This window comes from Schistocerca cancellata, chromosome 6 (assembly GCF_023864275.1).
Source record: "Schistocerca cancellata isolate TAMUIC-IGC-003103 chromosome 6, iqSchCanc2.1, whole genome shotgun sequence".
In the NCBI taxonomy this organism is placed as follows: domain Eukaryota; kingdom Metazoa; phylum Arthropoda; class Insecta; order Orthoptera; family Acrididae; genus Schistocerca; species Schistocerca cancellata.
Genome location: NC_064631.1, coordinates 633634020 through 633645728, shown reverse-complemented (window position 1 = coordinate 633645728; position 11709 = coordinate 633634020). Strand labels below are relative to the sequence as shown.

Below are 11709 nucleotides of genomic sequence, written 5' to 3'. Positions count from 1 at the left end.
CCCTTAGTGCTCAGAGCCATTTGAACCATTTTTGAACAACTATGTACGACTGGCACTCGCTCTTTTAGATACTTTCCCAGCTATGTTTACCCTGCCCGGTGATATTTGGATTTTCGTTACAGTTACGTCCATTCTAGTACTGTAGTAAAGTTCAATAAAGAACGAGCGACTAAATCCTTTCCTTATTTTTCATTGCGTGTGCCTGAACATCTGTCCTGTTCCCACTCCACTTCATAACAGTATAAATAGCAACAGGTACAATGAAACTTCCTGGCAGATTAAAACTGTGTGCCCGACCGAGACTCGAACTCGGGACCTTTGCCTTTCGCGGGCAAGCGCTCTACCAACTGAGCTACCGAAGCACGACTCACGCCCGGTGCTCACAGCTTTACTTCTGCCAGTATCTCGTCTCCTACCTTCCAAACTTTACAGAAGCCCGCGAAAGGCAAAGGTCCCGAGTTCGAGTCTCGGTCGGGCACACAGTTTTAATCTGCCAGGAAGTTTCATATCAGCGCACACTCCGCTGCAGAGTGAAAATCTCATTCTGGAAACAGGTACAATGTTTGTAGAATCTTAATACGTCAGTCACAACGAGGGGGTTTCGTTTGCATCTCCGAATGAGCAATAGCGGCGCGTTTTTGCTTTATTTCAAGCATCAGTTTCGATTTACAGTTTCGGGGGTTGTATTTGACGTAATGAGTTGCAACCAACGCCATTCATTTAACGTTACTGCGTAAGAAACAATACGATGGTGCCAATTAAAAAAAGCGTTAGTTTTGTCGAAAACAGTATTTTCTTATGTTTTAGAATGTTTCATAATATTTATTTTGATGAGCCCCTGCGTTACATTGATAGTCATGGAAATCAGTTTTAAATATCTATAGGTGTTCCAAAGATACTTGCGCTGAAACTTTAGGGTGAACCCATTGTATATAGAAATACTGCACAGAAGTGTGGCAAACTGAAATATTTTTATCTTGAATAGAACATACGCCAGGTGTAATATCCTGATTAAAATTTACTGTAATTGTTTTTGTCTGCATATACACGATGCTTTTTGTACTGTGGCTAAACTGACTTTCCGTTTCATAACGTCAAAGAGGACTTAACCACTTTTCTATCACCTAAATGGCAGTAAAGACGGTAATGATTAACCTAAGGAATTTCTTTTTTGTTATTTGTTCAGATTAACGCGGTTAATCGTTACCAATTACTAACCGTCAATGTTATGTATATAGCTGCTGTCATTCTAACAGGGAGGACCCGAGCAGAGATGTAAATAGATGCCTAAGTATTCAGTAGGAATGCGCTCCTGTGACAAGTTACTGCTCCTTCGAATCACGGATCTTTTGAAGCCATGCTAGTTATTACTACTTTCAAGTAATGTATTATTACTCTCTGCGTATTACTGGACCACTCGATATGCGTAGGACATGTAGAATTTTCTTTTTTTTGTGTACGTATTACAATAGCGAAAGGTAGCCGCTATGTAGGTGCCTGCTAATCAAAATGTTCTGGGTCCCATATTCAAGCCCACCCACTGCTTGAATTGTCACTAAAATCGTCAGCAATGGCTGCCAAAGCTTCTGGAATAATCTTACTACCAACGGCCGTATCAAAGAGGGCAGATGAGAGGAGAAAAGTTCAGGGCAAACATTTCTCCTTGGGTTGCAAACTGCCTCTTAAAGACAATGAACAACGGCGCAGGGATGTTAAAGGCAAATGAAACTACTTCATTAAAGACACTTATCGTGATCCCACAAGTCGTGTGGCCCGAAACTGAGATAGCGTCATGATCTCCCCATTGACAAAATATTCCGTGTTAGTTCTTCATTCAGATCTCCGGGAGTGGGAGGAAAACACGAGAAAAAGAATGAATAATCAACGAAGCGGAGCGTGAGACGACTGATGTATGAATATGGTATGCAAGTACTGTATAAAATCTGAAAATGGAAATAAAATGCCTCAGTTGTGATGTGGAAAGAAGACAAGAATTTCTGGACAAATTAATTTACGGTACAAGGAACACCAATATAACATTTACAACGGGAGTAGGATTCGTTATACATGTTGAGTGAATTACTTAAACGATTAAATATTAGGATTGTTCCCACCAGAATCGACACCAAACGAGTGCCAGTAAGAATAGCTGAAGTATACATGGAGACTTGGATTTGGAAAGCTGAAACAAGGGCGGGGAATGAACCGCATGTAACTGCAGAAGATATAGGGGATAGGCTAAATAATGTGAACACGGGTACTTACTTGGGACTGTCTTATAAATAAAGGGTTGAACACACATTTTCATTAATAAAGCTGCGATTCTTCTTATATTACTGGCATATAACGATTGCATATTCACCAGCGGAACGATATGTCACTCTCCGACCAGAATATTGTCTAACGAGGGAGGCGGAAATCTGCTCCGGAATCTACGCTACAATACCGCAACAAGGGTTCGATAATGTTCAAGTCCGGGTACTGTGCTGGGTAGGGAAGACACTGCAGTTCAGTTTCATGCTCCTTATACCACTGTACTGGCCTTGTAATGAGTGCGTTATCGTCCTGAAACATGGCATCATTGTTGGGGAACAACATTTGAAACATGGGGTGCAACTGATCACCTAAAATGTTTACATAATTGTGGCCTGTAACACGGCCATTGAGAGTAATGATGGGACTAGCAGAATACCATGATATGGCTGCTCACACCATCACACTTCCATGCTTAACCGCTGAATCAAGCAATGTGGATTGTAGTCATCTTTTGGCGTTCTCCAGACTCCAACCGGGCTCGAAGTTTTAAATAACGAAAATGTTGGCTCGTCGGATCATATGACGTGTTTCCATTGATCAGCCATCCGCGATTTATGCTCCTAACACCATGTTTTACCCTTCTTTCCTTGGTTGTAGTAGCTAATGGTTTCCGTACAGCACGTCGTCCACAAATATTCGCTTTAAGGAGTTTTCGGTGGACTGTGCCGATACACAAGGGGTCTCGAAAATGACTATTGAGCTATGCATTCACGTTAACCACCGTAGTTTTGTGTTGTTTTGATACAATTCGTTTTAGCGTACTACGATCTTTGCCATTTAGTCCTGATTTGCACCCAATATTACGTTTACACGATAAAGTCTTTCCACGTTTTGTGTTTTGGCTGTTGAAACAGTTGCTCTTGAAACATTCAGTAAGTTAACTGTCTAGATTACTGATGCTGCAGCTAATCGGGCCCCCACAATCTGTCCTCTTTGAGACCCTGTTAGATCTTTCATTGAACGTCGACCTCGGCCTCTGAATGTAAATACGAAGTGTGCACTACTCGTAGACTCCGTACTGAACAAACACAGTCCAGCGCAACACTGTCTTACCTCCGTTGTTGACCGTCAAACACAACCATCCCATTACTACCACTGTTCACATTATTTTGCCTATTTCCTGCAGATCCGTAAGTAGGAATCAGAGACGAGAACGAATTAGTTCATCTGTAAACTTTATCTAGTAGTAGCAAATAGATCGTTCAAAGGTCACAAGAAGAGGAGAAGTACGTGGAAAATGCCTGGATATACGGGATGATTAGAGCTGGAATACTTAATCGTCATACAGAGTTTCTAAATCACGAACTGGATTGTGAGACGTACCCAGGGGCAGATATGAAAGCAGAAAGCAAGGCTCAAATGTAAAAGAAGCATTCGTAGTAGTTACGGGTAAAAAGATATGAGGTGCTCACGTACTGAGTAACTACGAGCATTTGAAGTTCCCTAAGGCTGTAGATACTGCACATGAATATCACTGTTGGCTGTTCGGTTGAAAAGGAATGGACGCTTTCAGTAAGAGCAGACACGAGCATTGGACGGACAAGTAGAAGTGCAAGGAACATAACTTGACGAAAATATAGGTAACAGAAGAAATACTTCATATGATCGACGAAAGGAGGTAGTTACAAAATGCTCAGGAAAAGGCAGAAAATAAATAATTTGGAAGTGCAGAGAAGCTAAGGGGAAATGGCTCCGAGAAAATGTGAAGGAACCGAAAAGCAAATGGTCGTAAGAAGGTCGTAGGCTAAGCATATAAAAAAGTCACAAAATGTTCGATGAAATTAGAAGCACACTTGACATCCTTAAGATTGCAAGAAAGCTTGCCCTGATAAACCCAGGTTAGAGTGCAGTTATGTGGGAGGAATACATTGAAGCCCTCCACGAGCGGGAGAAATTGTGTGATCTCTGGGTACAGGGAAAATTGGAAATTGCAATGAAGGCATTCAGTACTGCAGCTAAAGACTTAAAAAGTTTTCTAAGACTTACAATCAAACAAAACAGAAGGGGTAAATTACATTCCTTCGGGATTTCTATGGTTCATATGGCTCTGAGCACTATGGGACTTGACATCTAAGGTCATCAGTCCCCTAGACATAAAACCACTTAAACCTAACTAACCTAACGACATCGGAATTCCTATAAGCTTTAGGGAAAATCGAAAAGAAATGAATACTTCAATTCGTGTGCAGAATCTATGAGACTGGAGTCATAACATCAGGGTTTTGGGAAAAGGTCGTCCACATACTACCATAGAAAGCAAGAGCACCGGCGGGTGTGGCCGAGCGGTTTTAGGAGCTACAGTCTGGAACCGCGGGACCGCTACGGTCGCAGGTTCGAATCGTGCCTCGGGCATCGATGTGTGTGATGTCCTTAGGTTAGTTAGGTTTCAGTAGTTCTAAGTTCTAGAGGACTGATGACCTCAGAAGTTAAGTCCCATAGTGCTCAGAGCCATTTGAACCATTTTTTTAAAAGCAAGATTAGTTAAATGAGAGAGTCGGCTTAACAGCTTAACAGCTCTTGCATCCAGGAATGCTTTAGAGAACTTAAGGGAACCTTAGAGGTAGTGCTGGTGTTGCGTCTGATAATGGAAGCCAGATTGAAGAAAAATTAAGGCATCTCATTCGATATGTTGGTCTAGAAAGACCGGTGCATGGTATTCGAAAGTCCCGAAAATTGGAATAAGTTGTAGGAAAAGACGACCGATAGAACGATGAAGATGTGATGAGAACTGGAGACCAAGAAGGAAGTGCTCGGATTAATAATTGTATATGATAGGGGTGCAGCCTCTCTCTCTCATGGTGCGCGGAGTGGCCGCGCGGTTACAGGCGCAATGTCACGGTTGGCGCGGCTCTTCCCGCCGGAGGTTCGAGTCCTCCCTCGGGCGTGGGTGTGTATTTATAGTTCTTAGGGTAAGTTAGTTTAAGTAGGGTGTAAGTCTAGGGACTGATGACCTCAGCAGCGTTGTCCCTTTGGAATTCACACATATTTCTGCATTTCTCTCTTTGATTGTTCAATCTGTACCTAGGAAAAACGATGACGGAAATCATGGTGGGTGGTATCAAAGTACGCTGAGGTCTGATATCCGCACCCTACACCCCGCCCCCCAACCCTCTCTCTCTCTCTCATACACACACACACACACACACACACACACACACACATATATATATATATATATATATATATATGTATATATATATATATAAGGTAGTTGCTTTCGTTCTATCATTGTGTGCATTTTCCTAATATGAATGTGATTAGATCAAACCTTCTTTACTCTGGCTAAAAGTTTGTCAAGAGTGAATTTTACACGGAAAATTTTGACTCTCTTCCATTCCCGAAATGTTTTCCGTGCTTCTCCAGGTCTGAATTCGTCCAATAAATTTTTATTATATTTTAGCGTTGATATGACTTACATAGAATTCTAGAGGTTCTCTGCGTAGTGATCAAATTTTAATAAATCTCTGTCTTTCAATTTGTAGTAATGTTCCAACGTTATCAAGAAATTCTGGTCTGGTGTTTTGCGTATCTTGAAGTGCATTTATTGTTGCCTATTTCATTTGTACATTTTGTGCCAGTGAATTTCTTAATCGGTATTTACATAGCCACCATTTTTAGCCGTTTCGTCGTAATGCAAACATTCCTTCTATTTTTTTATCGTTGCAGACATGAACTTGTTAGCAATATACAGGGTGATTCAAAAAGAATACCACAACTTTAAAAATGTGTATTTAATGAAAGAAACATAATATAACCTTCTGTTATACATCATTACAAAGAGTATTTAAAAAGTTTTTTTTCACTCAAAAACAAGTTCAGAGATGTTCAATATGGCCCCCTCCAGACACTCGAGCAATATCAACCCCATACTCCAACTCGTTCCACACTCTCTGTAGCATATCAGGCGTAACAGTTTGGATAGCTGCTGTTATTTCTCGTTTCAAATCATCAATGGTGGCTGGGAGAGGTGGCCGAAACACCATATCCTTAACATACCCCCATAAAAATAATCGGGTAAGATCAGGGCTTCTTGGAGGCCATTTTCATCACTCGTTCTCGGCCGTCCAGATCTTTTCCCTTTGCACAAACACCCATTCTCTGTAAACTGTTTATACCAACGTTTAATACACCACCTATCAGGAGGTTTAACACCATACTTCGTTCGAAATGCACGCTGAACAACTGTCGTCGATTCACTTCTGCCGTACTAAATAACACAAAAAGCTTTCTGTTGAGCGGTCGCCATCTTAGCATCAACTGACGCTGACGCTGACGCCTAGTCAACAGCGCCTCAAACGAACAAATGTACAACTAAATGAAACTTTATAGCTCCCTTAATTCGCCGACAGATAGTGCTTATCTCTGCCTTTTTTCGTTGCAGAGTTTTAAATTCCTAAAATTGTGGTATTCTTTTTGAATCACCCTGTACTGTAACGATAGGTTTATGAACGAGAAACGAGATTTAATGAGAGAGAGAATATAGGAGATGGTCAAAGAATGCAATCCTGGAGAAGACACCCCGGGAATCATATCAAGTCTGGCACCCATCCAGCATGTTCTCAACATACCTACACAATTAAGTTTTGTACTGAACAAGAGACTAGGCACAGTTCCTGCAATCATTTTCTCTCGGCTTCAGTGGTACGTAGATCTCTTTCTAAGTCATGATAGTGTACTAAGGCGTTCAGCAAATCACCGGTAGCTTTTCAGTGCATTGACAGAGCGTACCAGTACTTGGCTGACAAGCTGATTGGGCGCTGAATACGGTTTAGCCCTTCATTTGTACGAGGGCAGTTCAATAAGTAATGCAACACTTTTTTTTTATGAAACAGGGGTTGTTTTATTCAGCATTGAAATACACCAGGTTATTCCCCAATCTTTTAGCTACACAACACTATTTTTCAATGTAATCTCCATTCATTGCTACGGCCTTACGCCACCTTGAAATGAGGGCCTGTATGCCTGCACGGTACCATTCCACTGGTCGATGTCGGAGCCAACGTCGTACTGCATCAATAACTTCTTCATCATCCGCGTAGTGCCTCCCACGGATTGCGTCCTTCATTGGGCCAAACATATGGAAATCCAACGGTGCGAGATCGGGGCTGTAGGGTGCATGAGGAAGAACAGTCCACTGAAGTTTTGTGAGCTCCTCTCGGGTGCGAAGACTTGTGTGAGGTCTTGCGTTGTCATGAAGAAGGAGAAGTTCGTTCAGATTTTTGTGAACAATTGTGACAGCACTACCAACAGAGATGTCAAGTTGAGCACTGAGTTGTTTGATGGTGATCCGTCGATCATCTCGAACGAGTGTGTTCGCACGCTCCGCCATTGCAGGAGTCACAGTTGTGCACGGGCGGCCCGCACGCGGGAGATCAGACAGTCTTGCTTGACCTTGCGGCGATGATGACACACGCTTTGCCCAACGACTCACCGTGCTTTTGTCCACTGCCAGATCACCGTAGACATTCTGCAAGCGCCTATGAATATCTGAGATGCCCTGGTTTTCCGCCAAAAGAAACTCGATCACTGCCCGTTGTTTGCAACGCATATCGGTTACAGACGTCATTTTAACAGCTCCGTACAGCGCTGCCACTTGTCGGAAGTCAATGAAACTATACGAGACGAAGCGGGAATGTTTGAAAATATTCCACAAGAAATTTCCGGTTTTTTCAACCAAAATTGGCCGAGAAAAAAAATGTGTTGCATTACTTATTGAACTGCCCTCGTACTAACCTTGATTGTCTCGTTGTTATAGTCTCAAGTCCAGCCTGGGAAAGACGTGGCCGCCGGAGTGCTGGGGAGGGATGAGACGATGCAGGGAATAAATTGAAAGTGATTGATAACTTTGTCAACAGGCAGCGCTTTTAATGGAGGCGGCCGGGCGTCTGGAGTGCTGCAATATCGCGGCGAGTGACGGGCGCGTGGCTGCCGTTATAAACACTTTAATACCGGGTAAGCCCGCGTTAATCTCCTGCCGCGAGCAAACTTAATGAAAGCGTGGAAAATTCAAGACGGCCGGCAGTGCGCCGGGTGCGAGATTGCACCGGCTGCCGGCACCTGCGAGGTCTTCGCGCAGGCGCGGGAGCTGTCAGACTACCGTGCCGAGGACTGCCGCCGCCCCCTCCGCAGACATACGAGAACCACCGGGGTGCGACCTCCGCGGAGGCACGCAGGTCCTGCGTTTCATACACCGCAACACTGCAAGTAGGGCGTAATATCTGAGCAATAATTTCATTTCATTCAATCAGAAAACGTTTCGTTAATGTGGCGTCGAAATGTGTAGCGTTTTCATGATTATTCCCGGTGTCCACTAGATTATACATATTTTAATTTTTCAATTATTTTTCGCAGCAAGATGAGGGCCGTCAATGCTTCTCTTTTCACCATAACGTATATCCTTAAGGCTACCGTCCGGACTGTACAAGTGTTGCACATAATAACAACGATAATGTTAATAGAAACAATGAAAACGCCCCTTAGAAATTAACATTTAGAATGGTAACAGTTGAACGTTTTGGAATTGTAAGTTTGTCCCGTCCACAAATGTTTCATTAACTTCCTGACGCATTTCGATCAGATCCTGGCACAGCTCATGCCTATGCTAGTTAAGACGCTTCTGCAACAACACTGATTGCTTTCAGAGCTTGAAGAAGATGGCGGTTCAGCTGACCTGGAAGGAGGAGGAGGAGGAGGAGGATATTGGTGTTTAACGTCCCGTCGACAACGAGGTCATTAGAGACGGAGCGAAAGCTCGGGTTTTGGAAGGATGCGGAGGGAAATCGGCCGTGTCCTTTCAAAGGAACCATTCCGGCATTTGTCTGAAAGATTTAGGGAAATCACGGAAAACCTAATAAGGATGGCTGGAGACGGGATTGAACCGTCGTCCTCCCGAATGCGAGTCCAGTGTCCTCCAGTGTCCTCCTGAACGGAGGGAATAAGCTGATGCTCGCTTCAGTAACAGGTTTCTTTCTTTACTGTTTTGGCTCCCTATATTTATTGATGGGGGTGAAAGGAACTTTTGAAAACTAAAGCGGATGAGGACGTTCCAGAGTGTGTCTGGCCTTGTTACAGGACACAGTGTTGGTGCAGGGTGGAAGGCAGGGCTGCAAGTACAATGAATCACTTCCTCGGCTGTTCAAGAATCATATAGGCAGTTAGAATAACAGCAGCTGATTGCGTTGTCTCAGTAGCGTGCAACGTCTTCAGGTCACTGAATCGGTATCAGCACAAAATTGGTGGAATGCTGGTTATGAACGAACAATAATACACTCCTGGAAATTGAAATAAGAACACCGTGAATTCATTGTCCCAGGAAGGGGAAACTTTATTGACACATTCCTGGGGTCAGATACATCACATGATCACACTGACAGAACCACAGGCACATAGACACAGGCAACAGAGCATGCACAATGTCGGCACTAGTACAGTGTATATCCACCTTTCGCAGCAATGCAGGCTGCTACTCTCCCATGGAGACGATCGTAGAGATGCTGGATGTAGTCCTGTGGAACGGCTTGCCATGCCATTTTCCACCTGGCGCCTCAGTTGGACCAGCGTTCGTGCTGGACGTGCAGACCGCGTGAGACGACGCTTCATCCAGTCCCAAACATGCTCAATGGGGGACAGATCCGGAGATCTTGCTGGCCAGGGTAGTTGACTTACACCTTGTTGAGCACGTTGGGTGGCACGGGATACATGCGGACGTGCATTGTCCTGTCGGAACAGCAAGTTCCCTTGCCGGTCTAGGAATGGTAGAACGATGGGTTCGATAATGGTTTGGATGTACCGTGCACTATTCAGTGTCCCCTCGACGATCGCCAGTGGTGTACGGCCAGTGTAGGAGATCGCTCCCCACACCATGATGCCGGTGTTGGCCCTGTGTGCCTCGGTCGTATGCAGTCCTGATTGTGGCGCTCACCCGCACGGCGCCAAACACGCATACGACCATCATTGGCACCAAGGCAGAAGCGACTCTCATCGCTGAAGACTACACGTCTCCATTCGTCCCTCCATTCACGCCTGTCGCGACACCACTGGAGGCGGGCTGCACGATGTTGGGGCGTGAGCGGAAGACGGCCTAACGGTGTGCGGGACCGTAGCCCAGCTTCATGGAGACGGTTGCGAATGGTCCTCGCCGATACCCCAGGAGCAACAGTGTCCCTAATTTGCTGGGAAGTGGCGGTGCGGTCCCCTACAGCACTGCGTAGGATCCTACGGTCTTGGCGTGCAGCCGTGCGTCGCTGCGGTCCGGTCCCAGGTCGACGGGCACGTGCACCTTCCGCCGACCACTGGCGACAACATCGATGTACTGTGGAGACCTCACGCCCCACGTGTTGAGCAATTCGGCGGTACGTCCACCCGGTCTCCCGCATGCCCACTATACGCCCCGCCCTCGCTCAAAGTCCGTCAACTGCACATACGGTTCACGTCCATGCTACCAGTGTTAAAGACTGCGATGGAGCTCCGTATGCCACGGCAAACTGGCTGACACTGACGGCGGCGGTGCATAAATGCTGCGCAGCTAGCGCCATTCGACGGCCAACACCGCGGTTCCTGGTGTGTCCGCTGTGCCGTGCGTGTGATCATTGCTTGTACAGCCCTCTCGCAGTGTCCGGAGCAAGTATGGTGGGTCTGACACACCGGTGTCAATGTGTTCTTTTTTCCATTTCCAGGAGTGTAGTTGGAATAGCTTGCGTCAGCGGCCTTCGTACCGGAGCTACACCAGCGGATCATCTACAGCTTAAGGCGTTGGAGCAAAGGCAAACAGCCATTGACAGGAGGTAAGGGAGAAAAAGTTTCTTCGGACGCAGTCAGTGAATCTGTGATACCGGGTAGCGTTCTGTAGTCGGCTGAAGTCAACCAGCAGTTGGCTTCCTGATGAAAGGCACGTGTTCACCTGTTCAGCTTCTGGCAGCATCAGGTCAAGACGCAACCCTTAGATGTGAGTCCAGCGGTGGCACCTATTACTACCACTTGAGTCTGAATGACCCTCATCGGATCGATAACTTGATGTGGAGTACTTCTCAGACAGGCCGTGGTCGACGACAGATACTGAACTATCGTAGCGGGCAGTGTTTATTGCAACTAGACAGGGCTCTGTTGTGGCAGGACGTCGCCTTTGATCACGTATACCACCATGCGGGACATAGGGGAAAATTTCAGTTAGATTACGTCATGGTCAGGCAGAAATTCGAAATCAGATACTGGTTTGTAAGGTGTACACAGGAGCAGATATAGATTCAGATTACAATGTGGCAATGACGAAGATTAGGCCATGGTTTATTAGAGAAGTCAGGAAGATTCAGTATGCAAAGAACTAAGATGTGGAAGTACTAAGGAATCAAGAGATACGCACGAAGTTTTATATGGCTGCAGATGCTGCAATAAGAA

At 45.1% G+C, this 11709-nt stretch overlaps 1 non-coding gene across 1 annotated transcript; it reads right to left on the bottom strand.

Annotated features, from left to right (window-relative positions):
- Positions 1-288: 288 nt before the first annotated feature.
- On the bottom strand, positions 289-363 carry Trnas-cga (transfer RNA serine (anticodon CGA)). The gene has a single exon. It is a non-coding gene; the product is annotated as a tRNA-Ser (tRNA).
- Positions 364-11709: the final 11346 nt, after the last annotated feature.